Source organism: Schistocerca cancellata, chromosome 2, assembly GCF_023864275.1.
Source record: "Schistocerca cancellata isolate TAMUIC-IGC-003103 chromosome 2, iqSchCanc2.1, whole genome shotgun sequence".
In the NCBI taxonomy this organism is placed as follows: Eukaryota; Metazoa; Arthropoda; class Insecta; order Orthoptera; family Acrididae; genus Schistocerca; species Schistocerca cancellata.
The window spans coordinates 737,885,111-737,900,937 of NC_064627.1; the positions used below are offsets into that span (position 1 = coordinate 737,885,111).

Consider the following 15,827-nt stretch of genomic DNA (forward strand, 5'->3'; position numbering starts at 1 on the left):
TCCTGTTTTCTAAGGTCATTTCAGTGAGATACAATTACCAAAAATAGGAAGGTGACCTATATTTGTCCTTATATTAAATTAAAGAAGTTTGGTAACGAAATTAAAGTTAAACTTGCATTTTAATATTTGAAGTTTGTCAGTAACAGTATTAATTCCTTGCAGTAGCTTACTGAAAATGGTTGTCGAAAGGACGTTAAATCTTAAAACTGTTTCGTTTTATTTTACCGATAATCTACATCAGACGGTGCTGCATACTTTTCTGTACAGCAAATGAAGATGTGTTCGCAGTATGAAGGTTGTTTCTGTGCCTCATAATCAATGAAAGTAGTGCTGCGCCAAGTGTAAGAGTTCTAAGTTTCCTTCATACAGGATTGTTAATTGAAACAGTCGGTGGAAGAAGCAGATACCAATTCAGTTTAGGAGAGATTAGTTTGATCACGTAATCCGTTGTACTTTCGTTTGCTGACGCTCAACGCACATAGAACACGACTAGATAACGCAGTAAAATTTTTAGTACTTTAACTGTCTTTATTTGTTGAATAAAATCAGCAGTCATTTATGCTATCTGGTTTTTGAAATAATGTGTCGCATATTTCTACAACAGCAGTTTTAGAAAAAACTTGGAGAAGAGTTCCTACAATGATATGTCCGGAAACTAATACCTGTTGAGACATTAGTCAGTCTCTCCTCTCATTCCCATCTGTTATGTAGAACCAACCCAGCAGGCTGTATGAAGTCACCAAGCATCCTGATACATCATTCAGTCCTACTTCACGGTGAATCACTAACTCTTTCTAATACACCTGGGTCTATTTATATTGCGTCACTTGCATTGGTCACATGCTCTTGTAAAGCGAGCACAGTGTCGACGGGTTGGGCATACACCGATCATTTCAAATTTCGCCATAGCAAGAAATCCAACATATTTAGATCCAGTAATAGGGGAGTCCCCACAACTGGACCTCAATGACCAATCTATAGTCCGTAAAATGTTGCGGTGAGGTCCGATCCGGAGAAAATGGAGTGGTTCATATTCCACAGTCGTCTTTCCACAATGTAATGTTCTTCTGTAGCGCTAGCAATTCACCCCGCCGTTTACTGCAACAGCAAGACGTCCTACATCATCGAATACCACACATTACTCGTCACATGTAAACCGGTCCATTCTGGACAGATATTCTTTCCAGATGCATAAGTATAGAAACTTTTCTTCTATTGTATTTTTTTACCATTACTAGTTCCTGTAGGAACAGGCGCAACTTTCTTTAACACACCATGTAAATTTACCTACTTTTCCACTAAACATACTCTCTATCGTTATCTTTTACACTACTGGCCATTAAAATTGCTACACCAAGAAGAAATGCAGATGATAAATGGGTATTCATTGGACAAATATATTATACTAGAACTGACATGTGATTACATTTTCACGCAATTTGGGTGCATAGATCCTGAGAAATCAGTACCCAGAACAACCACCTCTGGCCGTAATAACGGCCCTGATAAGCCTGGGCATTGAGTCAAACAGAGTTTGGATGGCGTGTACAGGTACAGCTGCCCATGAATTTTTCAACAGAATGCCACAGATCACCAAGAGTAGTGACTGGCGTATTGTGACGAGCCAGTTGTTCAGCCACCATTACCAGACGTTTTCAGTTGGTGAGTGATCTGGAGAATGTGTTGGCCAGGGCAGCAGTCGAACATTTTCTGTATCCAGAAAGGCCCGTACAGGACCTGCAACATGCGACCGTGCATTATCCTGCTGAAATGTAGGGTTTCGCAGGCATCGAATGAAGGGTAGGGCCACGGCTCGTAACACATATGAAATGTAACGTCCACTGTTCAAAGGGCCGCCAATGTGAAAAAGGGGTGACCGAGAAGTGTAACCAATGGCACTCCGTACCAGGGGTACACGCTTCCAATGTGCGTTCACCGCGATGTCGCCAAACACGGATGCGACCATCATGATGCTGTAAACGGAACCAGGATTCATACGAAAAAATGACGTTCTGCTATTCTTGCACCTAGGTTCGTCGTTGAGTACACCATCGCAGGCGCTCCTGTCTGTGATGCAGCGTCAAAGGTAACCGCAGCCATGGTCTTCGAGCTGATAGTCCATGCTGCTGCAAACGTCGTCGAATTGTTCGATCAGATGGTTGTTGTCTTGCAACCGTCCCCATCTGTAGACTCAGGGATAGAGACGTGATTGCACGATCCGTTACAGCCATGCGGATAAGATGGCTGTCATCTCGACTGCTACTGATACGAGGCCTTTGGGATCCAGCACGGCGTTCCGTATTACCCTCCTGAACCCACCGATTCCATATTCTGCTAACAGTCATTGGATCTCGACCAACGCCATCAGCAATGTCACGATATGATAAACCGCACTCGGATAGGCTACATTCCGACCTTTATCAAAGTCGGAAACGTGATGGTACGCATTTATCCTCCTTACACGAGGCATCACAACAACGTTTCACCAGGCAACGCTGGTCAACTGCTGTTTGTGTATGAGAAACCGGTTGGAAACTTTCCTCATGTCAGCACGTTGTAAGTGTCCCCACCGGCACCAATCTTTTGCGAAAGCTCTGAAAAGCTAATCATTTGCATATCACAGCATATTCTTCCTTTCGGTTAAATTTCGCGTCTGTAGCACGTCATCTTCGTGGTGCAGCAATTTTAAAGGTCAGTAGTGTATGTTTTCTGTCGTTTCTTAGTTTATTTTTTAATTCCTAAAGGTGCTTTTTGTGTGCAACTAAATGGAAGGCTGTTCTTTTGGCGGTACACTCGTTTCGCTTCTTTTTGCATATGAAGCATCTTCATTGGCGATTTTGTGAAATTCTTCCACATGTGTCGTTCTAGAATTGTACGTAAGTGTTCTGCGTACACAAGGATGTCCAGTTTTCGGCGGTTTCGAACACGTGTCACAACGTATCCAAGGATATGCCCTCTAGTTGCAGTCTCCTCCCTCTTTTGCGCTTCAAGTCTTAGGCAATATGCCCGTTCCGACTCCAGCTCTTTCTCGGCCTTCCTGCATATCTCCTTCCTGAGGGCTAATACTTGTTTACAGCGACTGGAATTCTGTACTCATCCGTCTGGTTGAGGTGTTGTCTCCATTACTTCCCTTAATATTCAGTCTACTAATTTGAATTACAGCTTCCCAATTCTGCATTTGTGTCATTATTTTTTATGTGGTCTCTCCTGAAAGTTCTTAAAAATCTCATTTCTGCTGACTGTATGTTACTCTTATATCTCTTTCTCTCATTGCCATATTCGTTACCATTAAGTAGCAGAGGCACGGCCGTTTTTTCATACAGCTTCAATTGTGTGGCTTTTCTAACTTTATCGTTTAAAGTTTCAAGATGTAACCAGCTGATTAGATCCAGATCATGCTTGAGGTCTGCACTAGATGTTTGGTTTCCTTGTACCATTTTTGTACAGGCATTATTAACCACATGACAACACTAATATGCTGCATACATCTTACTTTTGACGCTCTCAAATAAAGCGATAATTGCACACCTCTGAAGCGGCTAAAGCAGTAAACTTTCTTTCGTGGAATTGATAGCTGATTATTTCAAAAATGGTCTGTCTTATTTACCTCATTTAATCCATTCTGGAGCGTCTTCTTTCCTTCCTTCTTCTGGTGCATATACACCAATTACAGTAAGATAACAGTGTCTGCTCTGAGAGTCCCCGAGAACCATAGTGGCAGTGGCCATTTTACCTGGGAAGATGTCTCCCGCAATTGGAGACGAAACGTTAGGGAGCAGTTTAATGCTTCGGCCACACCATCTCAGCCCAGTAATTTTAACTGAGGAAGATGCCGACCGTGAGAGCCTACACTGTGTGATTACATGTCAGAAATCCTTCATTTACATAATAATAGCTTACTGTAGCCCACCTCTGTTTACGAGGGTTGGAACTTAAATAGTGGCAAGTATTTTTTCACAGCCGATACAGAAGAGTTACGCGTTTGCACCTGTTACTGTCTTTCATAGTAGTCACCAGCGTTGTTTAGGACCCGTTGCCAGCGATGTGGAAGGCGTAGCATACCGTTAGCAGAGCCTGTTCTGTTGATGGTGAGTATAGAGCGGTCTACTGCGTGTTGAGTCTCTGAACAGTTCTGAAGCGAATGCCACGATGTGGTTCCTTCATCTTCAGAATGAAATCAAAGTCACAAGGACTTAAGTCTGGGGAATATGGTGGATGGTCCCATCGACCGAACAGAGCAGCCACAGCTTGCGCTGTATGCGCCCGCGCATTGTCGTGCAAATTGATGGGTGGGTTGCGCAAAAAGTGTCGCCGCTACTTTCGCAAAGCTGGTCGCAGATGATGCTCCGAAAACGAACAGCAATACTATGCATTGGCGGTCTGCCATGGAGGAACGTAATGTGTTAGGATAACACCATCACACTCATACACGAGAATCACCATAATTTTAGACCGCTCCATTCGCACCATCAACAGAACAGGCTCTGCTAACAGTATACTACGCCTTCCACATCGCTGGCAACGGGTTCTACACAACGCTAGTGACTACTTTGAAGGACAGTAATAGGTGCAAACATGTAACTCTTTTGTATCGGTTGTGAATAAATAGTTGCTACTATTTAAGTCCCAACCGTCATATTATCCATTAAAATTACTACACCACTACAGGCCCTCTTGTTTTGAGGGACTCCACTATACATAATTATATAATCCTCTTGTTCTGTTATCCCCTTTAATTTATTTTTAGGTTCTGTTCTGCTAAGACATCAGTTTTACATTGTTTTAGAGCGTGTAGTCCACGGATCACTCCTTACCCCCCCCCCCCCCTCCCACCCCAGACGCCTCTCAAGCCATGTTCCTATTTTTGCTCGATATATAATTCTCAGTCGTTTATCCTTAACTTCTCTCCAAAGTCGTTTGGAAAATGACCCATCCGGCTTTTTCCTGTGAAGAATTAGAGTTTGTTGCTATTTCCCCAGAACAGTTTTCCAGCCTGTCGACAGGTAGGTCTAAGAAAGAGCCTGCCTCCTCTTAGCGTTTAAACCTGATTCCAATTGTGCTATCCCAAATCAGGGGGCTGTGTCTTCCGCTGGCCTCTGACCTATCATTGAGGTCTTCACCCTATTACGCTGGACTGGGCTGTCCATATTTATGCCTCCTAATACTCTGTATAGTCCATAGATCACTAGTAAATAGTTTAGTTGTGGAATTCTTTGTACGTCATTCATTTGTATAGTCATTTTACTTTAGACAATATCACAGAATATGACTACAATCATAACCCGTTTCTGCCTTACACTGACCATCTTCAGGATCTATATGTTATGAGCGGCCGAGAACTACTCAGGACGAAGTCGTTATCAAGAAAAGCTGAACTGCAGTTCTATGGCTCGGAATGTGGAATGTTAGATCCTTTAATCGAGTAGGCAGGTTAGAAAAGGGGAACTGGTAAGTTGAAGTTGAAGTTGAAGTGGGAGATAGGGCGAATTGGTGGAGTGTTACAGCACTCTACGTACCCAGAAACTGTTAATCCGCCTGTCATTATTGGTTATTCGAGCCACCCCACCTTATCTGGTGGGATCTGCCATCCGAGCCTCGAGGATGCGGACGGCAGCCGTTCCGTAGCCCCCCCTCTAGTTCCAATTAGTCACAATATTTGTAAAAACCTGGCTTGCCTGGGACTTCCTAGCAGCATAGACTTCAAATTTTTTTTCCAAAAAAATTGTTAGCTATAGTATTTTGGCACAATACGTCGGGGACCTACCTTCAACACCTGAATCGATAGGCAGTCAATTCTCAGATTCTGAAAGTAAAACGTAGAGAGTCTACTGTAGTGCAATTGACTGCCATTCTCTAATGCACAGATGTAGAGGTAACAGGCTCAAAGCGACGTCAGTCGGAGTACCGACAGCGCCAGAGGCGACTGTGCTGCAGCGAGCCGCGAAAGCGTACGGCACTCGCGGGAGAACGCTTTCACCGGCAGAAATCCCCGATAGCGTGGGGAGCGCGCTGCAGCCGGACGCGTGAGGATCGCTGTGCCGCCTCCCTCACTCCTCTCACCCCTCCCCGGAAAGCCCTCACGACGGCGACCGGCGCGCAATTTGTTACAATTAGAGTAATTAATAGCCGGCGTCCTCCCACGCCACGCACGCACGCAGCGGGCTCGCGCAAATTAAGGTTTGTGTGTAAAGGACAGGAGTTAATTGGCGACCCGTAATTGAACGCGTGCGCGCATCCGCGTCCGCGCTCGGAAAACCCCCGCACGACAGCTGTGGGTAAGGGGGAGGGGGGAGGGGGTGACAGGGGGTGCGGGGGCTGATTGCTGATGAACCGGGCGGCGTTAATTAGCCTAAGTTGAAAGCGGCGGCGATTAACACGGCCAATTAACGGCCGCGGCCTGACCTTAGCCGCGGAGCAATTATCGCTGCGGGTTCTCACCTGCTGACACTCGGCATCGGTTACCACTTGGGGCTCTAGACGCCGATCCGGTTAAAGTCGGCAAAATGTACTTCATGTCTCATTTGTGCCGGACATTGAGGTGTGTGTATAAGGAGAACGGAATTACTCCAGCATGTAGACATTCTCCGGGGCATCGCATGGGTGGTACGTGTGGCTCCAGACTACTGTCATTCATACAAGAAGATTCTGAAGATCTCAGGTTGACTTCATTATCAAAAATGTTCAAATGTGTGTGAAATCCTATGGGACTTAACTGCTAATGTCATCAGTCCCTAAGCTTACACACTACTTAACCTAAATTATCCTAAGGACAAACACACACACCCATACCCTAGGGAGGACTCGAACCTCCGCCGGAACCAGCCGCACAGTCCATGACTGCAGCGCCCGAGACCGCTCGGCTAATCCCTCGCGGCTGACTTCATTACCCCACCACAACTGTGTAAAAGTAGCTGGATGATGTTATACGTAGGAATATACGTTTGCACGGGCTGCTGTGGTGAAAGGATAATCAATTTCGTAAAAGTGTTCGCATATTGTTAAATGAAAGGGGTGTAATGGTGCTGATGAATGTACTACTCGATAGGTAAAAAAAAGATTTTGGCCACTGTGAAATCTTCCCGTAGTAGTGTCTGCTCTCGATGAAATGGACACCTGTCTTACGGCCTCTTTTCCTACCTGTCACCCAGGCATCAGCTTCCTCTCCAGTTGCCGGCTAGTGTGGCCGAGAAGTTCTAGGCGCTTCATTCTGGATCCGCGCCACCGCTACGGTCGCAGGTTCGAATCCTGCCTCAGGCATGGATGTGTGTGAGGTCCTTAGGTTAGTTAGGTTTGAGTAGTTCTAAGTTCTAGGGGACTTATGACCTCAGATGTTAAGTCCCATAGTGCTCAGAGCCATTTTGAACCTGTCCAATTTGCAGGCGCCAATTTAACTTCGCCTGTATGTTCATCACTGTCGTTATGATTACGCTAGTAAAAGAAATGAAGTAAAGGTACGTCTATGAATCTGTATAGCGTGCTCTAGAAATGTTACGACGAACTTCGAGGAGTGCGCATACATAGGGGCAGAAATCCATTCCAGTACGATTATGCCATAGGTGGTAAATCATTGGAAGCGATAACGACCGTAAAATACTTAGGAGTTACTATCCAGAGCGATCTGAAGTGGAATGATCACATAAAACAAATAGTGGGAAAAGCAGGCGCCAGGTTGAGATTCATAGGAAGAATTCTAAGAAAATGTGACTCATCGACGAAAGAAGTAGCTTACAAAACGCTTGTTCGTCCGATTCTTGAGTATTGCTCATCAGTATGGGACCCTTACCAGGTTGGATTAATAGAAGAGATAGACACGATCCAGCGAAAAGCAGCGCGATTCGTCATGGGGACATTTAGTCAGCGCGAGAGCGTTACGGAGATGCTGAACAAGCTCCAGTGGCGGACACTTCAAGAAAGGCGTTACGCAATACGGAGAGGTTTATTATCGAAATTACGAGAGAGCACATTCCGGGAAGAGATGGGCAACATATTACTACCGCCCACATATATCTCGCGTAATGATCACAACGAAAAGATCCGAGAAATTAGAGCAAATACGGAGACTTACAAGCAGTCGTTCTTCCCACGCACAATTCGTGAATGGAACAGGGAAGGGGGGATCAGATAGTGGTACAATAAGTACCCTCCGCCACACACCGTAAGGTGGCTCGCGGAGTATAGATGTAGATGTAGAGGAGTCGTAGAGGATGTCTTGGGGAACAAATCGACGACAGAAACCTGTGTCCGGAAAAATCAACCAACGACACGGCAGTGTGTCTATGTTACAGGCGCCGGAGCCTGCTGCTAGGTCTTGCCTTCAACAGGAAACGTGACTTTGTATGCCGACGGTGGAACGTCTTGCAATGCCGTTTTTTATTCTGTGATCGTCGCTGACAGCCAGGATCGCTGGTGTAGAAGAGGGATCCAACTGCTGAGTGGATAGGCCGTATCTTCTACGAATGCGATGCTCTGTTGCCTCGGTGGATGACGGTTTGAGATAAGCGTTCCCATCGACCGTTTATTTTTCCCCTGGAAATCGCCAATTTTGTTCGGTGTACAGGAGAGAAACGAACTGCAGGTGGAAACCCGTGTCCGAAAACATCGACAATCAAGGCAAGAGAGTATCGCATTCCTAGGAGACAAGGCCCATCTACGCGGCAGCTAGCTCTATCTCCTCCACTGGTAATCGTAGCAATCGTCCGCGGTCCCTGAATGAGAAGCATTGTGAGACGTTCCGCCTACGGTTCATCGCCGTACAAAGTCACGTTTGCTGCCGAAGGAGTTGCCTAGCGGCGGGCGCCGTCGCCCGTGTCTTGGACCATCTAATGCGTGCTTGGATGACGTTTGTGGACACACGTTCGTACCCTTTATTTATTCGTCAAGACACTCCCTACAACGCCTCGAGGTTTGTCGCAACATTTCTGGGACACCCTGTATAAGTAAGAGCAGTTACCATATTTTAAATAGAAACTTCACTTATATATACAAAAAGACCACTTAACACTGAAATTACTGAGGAACTGTGCTTAAACCTTAACTTCATGCACGTGTGTAGGTTATTCGACCGGCATTAAGTGCTCAGTCAACCGAAGAAAATCAAACACATCCTATCTATATCGGCATCGGTACTCAGCGAGCCAGCGGACGTTATATAGCGGAGGATACTTATCATACCACTAAATTATCCCGCCCCCTTCCCTTCGCCATTCGCGAATGGCACGTAGGAGAAATGACTGTCGGTAAGCCTCTCTTTTAGCTTTTATTTTGCGGGTCTTTGTCGTTATGGTCATTTCGCGGGATGTTCTCCCGAAATTTGGGCGTCAAAGTGCAATGTCAAAAAAAAAAAGTAGTACGGTTGGGCACAGCTTGGCTTGGATGGGAGTGAAGCAGCCAGTCCGTTATGCTGATAAAGTGCAGCAACTTGTCTGCCCAGCTTACAGGCGAGCATGGGCAGGTTAATGTGTACACCTCTGTCCACAACACCAACAACGCTGTAGACATCGGTGCTCGGATTGATGTCGTGTTTCTCGACTGCAGGAAGGCATTTGACACTATTCCACTCTGCTGTATACTTAAAAAACAAACAAAAAAAAGAAAAAACAAAAGCTTACCGACTATCTGACCGCATATGCGACTGATTCAAGACTTCCTCGCAAATAAAACTCAACATGTCGCTCTTAGCAGAACGAAAGGGACAGAGTTAAGAGAGTTCTCCAAAGAACTTGATGGGACCGTTACTGTTTACAGCGTATATAAATGATTTGGTAGAATGCCTTGGAAGTTCTTTAAGGCTGCTCACATATGATGCAGTTGTCTATAGGAAGGTAGCAATGCCAGAAGATTTACAGAACGCTCTACAGAGGATTGAAGAGCGATACAGGGACTGGCAGTTGACCCTGACCGTAAATAAATCTAACATGTTGCCAAACATAGGGGAAAAAAGCCATTACAACTTCACTATTGAGGACAAATTGCTGGAAACAGTAACTGCCGTAAAATACCTAGGAGTGTCTATCTGGACCGACCTTAATTGGAATGACCACATAAGATAAGTAGCAAAAAAAACAGATGACAGACTGAGAGTTATAGCAAGAATTTTTAGGAGGGGTAATTCATTCACTAAAAAAGTGACTTCCAAGCTGGTCGTTCGATCGATTCTTGAGTATTGTTTATCAGTCTAGACTCTTATCAGGTACGACTGATAGAAGAGAGAGAAAAGATCGTGGGATTATATAGTCTGTGTGTGAGCATTACACAGATGCTGAAAAAAATTCATGGCAGACCTACAAGACAGGCGCCGCACATCAGGTTTTACAACTGAAATTTCGGGAGAATACTTTCCGGGAAGAGTCGGTAAACATACTACTTCCTCCCACACACATCTCGCCAAATGACCATAACGACAAAAACCCGCAAAATAAAAGCTAAAACAGCCCCCAACTGGAGGGGAATAGGTGGGGCTCAGCAGACGTGATTCTAGGGATTTCAATGAGCCGGGATTTCAGTGAGCAGTGTTCTCCTACAGCTCACTACTGTCGCCACATCTTTCTGTGCTGCCTCATTAACGGATTCCGCAACAGTGGTGGCCAAGGTGACGTCCTGGAGCCGACCGTTGTGGCCAAGCGGTTCCAGACGCTTCAGTGTGGAACCGCGCGACTGCTACGGGCGCAGGTTCCAATCCTGCCTCGGCATGGATGTGTGTGATGTCCCTAGGTTAGTTAGGTTTAAGTAGTTTTAAGTTCTAGGGGACTGATGACCTCAGATGTTAAGTCCCATAGTGCTCAGAGTCATTTGACCATTTGACGTCCTGTACTGAGATCACAAAAGTCATATGGACTGATATCCACACATACAGATGGCTGCAGAATCGGGTACACAGGGTATAAAAGGGTAGTGCATTGGCGGAGCTGTCATTTGTACACATGTGATTCATGTGAAAGGCTTCCGACGTGAATATGGGCGTACGATAGGAATTAACAGACTTTTAACGCGGAGTGGTAGTTGGAGCTAGACGCATGAGTCATTCTTGCTTGGCCGCCCGTCCTCTCGCTCTGCCTCGCTAGTAGCAGTTCATTCTGTACACTTTCATTGTAGCTGAAGTTGACGAAAATACCCGAGTATCATAAGACAAGGCTCAATGAAATATGTACTCATTTCGGGTCATTGTAGGCCAGAAAGTGGTGGATTTTATTTAATTTGTTTTCCTCTTTCGGCATATTTCGGGCTTATTTATTTATTTATTTCGATATGAACAGCTTCCTCTGGAACTTCACCCTCTTTCGACTATGCCTTTCTGAAGACACTCAGAGCTGAGCACTTAAGACCTGCTCCTCGGCAGTTGCAAGTTCCCATGCATCCCTTCTTGCACATAAATGAGAGCTATTTCAGACGGTTTGGTGGGGCTGGTTCACATAATCTGGTTCACGGTGACAATCCAGCGGAGCATTTCGACCGACCCAGTCCTTCGCAGTCCCAATATTTTACACTCGGCAGCCTTTGCAGGTACGAATCGAAGGCAGCAGCTTCTTTGGTATGGAACAAATGAGCCACGTCCACCTTTGCAGTGGCTGCTAATTTCATGAACAGGTGAAAACAAATGCCTCATAGGGTGTCAGTGGATGAGTCCCCTCAATACAGAGCGATCAGAAACTTCTCAGCTATAGCTTTCTGGCTCAGCCCTGGGAATAGAAACACAGTGGACAAGTCAAGAAGATACATTTCTTTTGAGAAACATTTCGTAATTTTATTTTTCTTTGCCAGAAGAGGGCGGACGTGGTGTCGCATCCGCTGAATTCATGTAAGAAGAGCTCAAATCCGACGAGAAATTCCATTTCTCTAAGAGCAAAAGACGTGGTGGAGAACTGAGTACTTATTTAGTCACGTTCGCTGTTTTCTCTGGAAGTAAACATTTCGGACGGTTGAGGCCAAGCGGTAGAGGAAAACGAAGTCCACTTATCTCCAACCACGAAGCCGTACCATTTCATTAGATGAGTGTTGACAGTTCTGATATCAGGCTCGCAATTGCTTTTCATTTTGACTCTGAGGTCATTCAACGAGAATTGTGAATCTTCCCTCTTTTCAGCAGTATATGCACAAATATGTTCCGTGCAATCCCCGATATTTATTCGCTCTGAACGTCCCTTTTCAGTTTAACAGTTGATGCCATGCTGTAAAACTTTTTATGGCATGTGGAGTGGTACCTGGCATCAGCAGCGACGAGATCAGTTACGGATAGACCTATACTATGCTATCCCGATCATCACACTGACGATCTGCCACTTCAAGAATCGTCTCCTTTGCACCGAATGATTGCACTTGGCGCACATTGTTCCTTCGTGACTGAGGCAGTTTCGTTTAGTACTTGATAAATTCCTCAGTGATATTATCTTCACAGAAGAAACAAATATTTCGGTGTTCCGTGAATCCTTTCCATAACCTAAAAGACGATGGTTCAGGAAATGTTTGCCTACACAACGAACGGTCCCCGCAACATTACTTTGAAGCAGTATATCACTTCCTGTACGCATAGTGCACAGTAACTTCATCTAACATTTGTAAAACTGATAATTCCACGCTTGACACTCACTTCAGATAGTGAAAGCATACGGTTATTCTTTTTTCTCACCACTATCACGTGACTTTTATTAAGTGCTCTGCCGGCCGGAGTGGCCGAGCGGTTCTAGGCTACAGTCTGGAACCGCGCGACCGCTACGGTCGCAGGTTCGAATCCTGCCTCGGGCATGAATGTGTGGCATATCCTTAGGTTAGTTAGGTTTAAGTAGTTCTACGTTCTAGGGGACTGATGACCTCAGACGTTAAGTCCCATAGTGCTCAGAGCTATTTTTAAGTGCTCTTTGACGTATATAACAAACACCTGACGCAATTCACATTTTACAAAAAAAAAAAAAAAAAAATGGCTCTGAGCACTATGGGACTCAACATCTGAGGTCATCAGTCCCCTAGAACTTAGAACTACTTAAACCTAACTAACCTAAGGACATCACACACATCCATGCCCGAGGCAGGATTCTAACCTACGACCGTAGCAGTCACGCGGTTCTGGACTGAAGTGCCTAGAACCGCACGGCCACCGCGGCCGGCTCACATTTTACAAAACTCGCTGAGACACTGACAGAGCAGAGAACTGAATGCGACTAAAACGTTAACAGGACAAGGGAATGGACAACAGAACATTAATAACGAACCAACTGTTGCGATGAATAGGGTGATATTACAATAACACAAGGTAGCGTGGACTTACCTCCATTTGTCCACATTTTTGTTGGTCCACATACAATTCATGTACACATACAATCCAGTCTCTGAACTCAATGCTATGCATATTCGTTTCATCGAATGCCCACAGTTCGTTATTAGAAGTGTTGATGCTAAGTTCTTCAAAAATTAAATTTCTGGCGTAATGAATTTCTGCGATATCCAGAGAGCAACTGGGCCTGAAGACTTCATTTTGTGTTTAAATAAAAGCCAATAAAATAAAATTTATTCTAACTTCCATGATCATGACTTTCTTCGTACGATGAGCCGTTATACCCATATTCAGCCCGAAATAAGAGCAAAACTCAAAATTTAAATTTTTGATAAGAAATGGCCAACATTTGGAGTTTGATACATCAGAAACTACTGGATATATATAGAGCTGCGATTGGACTTCAACGGTTGCATATTTAATGTATTGTACAAATGGTAATAGCCTTTAACAGCGTGGTTTATAAATTATAAGGGAAGAACTAAACTAAGTTCAAGAAATACGTAGTTTTCGCTTGCTTCTCAAAGAGACAAAGTTTTTCGAAGCTGTAAACTTGAATTCACACCACCATAACCGATCCCAATAACATAACAAGAAATCAGAACAACATTACGCTTTGCAATTTCAGCTTTCTTTGTGTTCGTTTGACTGGCCTATATTCAGGAGGGCATTAGCTCAGGGAATTGTCGATTTGATTCGCCAGCCTTGTCCCATCCGAGTTCATTGTCCAACTCTGACCTTGTTGTTGGCGATAAACTGAATTCAAATCTTACTACCTTTTCATTCAACTTTCGGAAACCCTAAAACCAGGTACGACCTAAGAACGAGATACCGCATATGTAACCCGGTTTAAGGTTGTTGGCATTTGGCAGTTGTGGGGCTTGTCTGCTCCGGTCAGAGAGCTGGGCCATTGTTGGTCCACAGAACGCTGTAACTTCCGCTATGCTAAGCTCCGTACCTTACAAGGTACAATCAAAGTAGTCCTGAGAACAACGCAGGGTAAACACTATACCGATCTTTATCGTACATGACTTCCTGAGTTTTTCCAAGATTCTTGTAGCAGTATGTGCATGAATTAGCTACGACTTAGGTATGGGTAAAATCACAGATTTTTAAAGAAAATCACGTTTTACGAAACTTATATTCACCAAACGCAATGCGATATGCAACTCTGGAAATCAACTGCAGTGAGAAGTATTTTGGTAATTAAAGAAAAACATTATTTCAGTGTGTTGAGAGTTTTCGAGATATAACGCGATACGTCTCAAGCTATTTTCCGAACAAAAAGATATAACCCGTTTCGAAAGATAAATCTTAACTCTGACCATAAAGAAAATTAAAAACAGTTTTTCAGTTAGCTTAGAAGCAGTATGGAGATCCGTACCACACAGAATTTTGGATTTTACATGTCGGTTTTTTTTACATTTTTCTATTTTAGTTATCAGTTTTCTGACTGGCCCGCCACGAATTCCTCTCCTGTGCCGAACTTTTCATCTCAGAGTACCATTTGTAATCTATATCCTCAGTTATTTAATGCATTTATTCCAATCTCTGTTTCACCGTTCGCAGCTCCCTGTAGTACCATGGAAGTTATTCCCTGATGTTTTAACACATGTCCCTTCTCACTGTCAGTATCTTCCTTATATTCCTTTTCTCATCGAATCTGAGGAGAATCTCCTCATTCCGTAACTTTTCGCCCAGTTTTCAACATTCTCTTGTAGCACCGCATGTGCAATGCTTTGATTATCTACTGTTCCGGTTTTCCTCTAGTCCATGTTTCAATACCATGCACTACTCGGATACATAGACTTTAAAGCGAATTTTTGTCTCCGCGCATATCGAAGCACTGCGGTCGGTGGCCGCCTGCAGACAATAGCTGTCGCGGCACCTTGCAGCTTCGTACGTTAAACATCTGGTGCTACGTAATTTCAGCGAGAGCAGAGTGGTCGCTTACCTGTAAGTAGCCGCGCAGGCAGTGCGTGCCGTTGACGAGGACGCCGACCTTGAAGCGGCGGAAGCGCAGGCGCAGCACGAGGTCCTTGCGCGCCGTGCGCAGCCGGTAGAAGCAGGTGACGGCGCGGCCCGGCTCCGCCTCCGGGCTCGTCACCTCCTCGTACGGCGACACCGTCTGGTTGCACGCTGCAACAGAACGCACGCCTCGTCAGCTCTAGAAAAACACTGGAGATCATACGAAATTTGTAAAATCTACACTTCTAGCCGCTAAAACTGCAGCACCACGAAAGGCAACTAAATTTAGGCTCAATGGTAAAATGGCTCTGAGCACTATGGGACTTAACTTCTTAGGTCATCAGTCCCCTAGAATTTAGAACTACTTAAACCTAACTAACCTAAGGACATCACACACATCCATGCCCGAGGCAGGATTCGAACCTGCCACCGTAGCGGTTCTGCGGTTCCAGACTGTAGTGCCTAGAACCGCTCGGCTACCCCGGCCGGCGGTAACTAAATTTTATTTGTGGTAGTATGCTGTATAGGAATACATTATTAAATTTGTAGGTAATTTTAGAGTGCACAAGCTGTGAAATTTGGTACACAGGGCTGC

At 44.8% G+C, this 15,827-nt stretch overlaps 1 protein-coding gene across 1 annotated transcript in view; it reads right to left on the bottom strand.

The window, feature by feature from the left end:
* Positions 1-15,395, bottom strand: part of LOC126158202 (uncharacterized) — a 124,354-nt gene extending 108,959 nt beyond the window's left edge. Inside the window, exon 1 of the mRNA XM_049916427.1 lies at positions 15,219-15,395. The gene's annotated coding sequence lies outside the window, so the exon portion shown is untranslated. The remainder of the gene's footprint in view (positions 1-15,218) is intronic.
* Between the last annotated feature and the right edge of the window lie 432 nt (positions 15,396-15,827).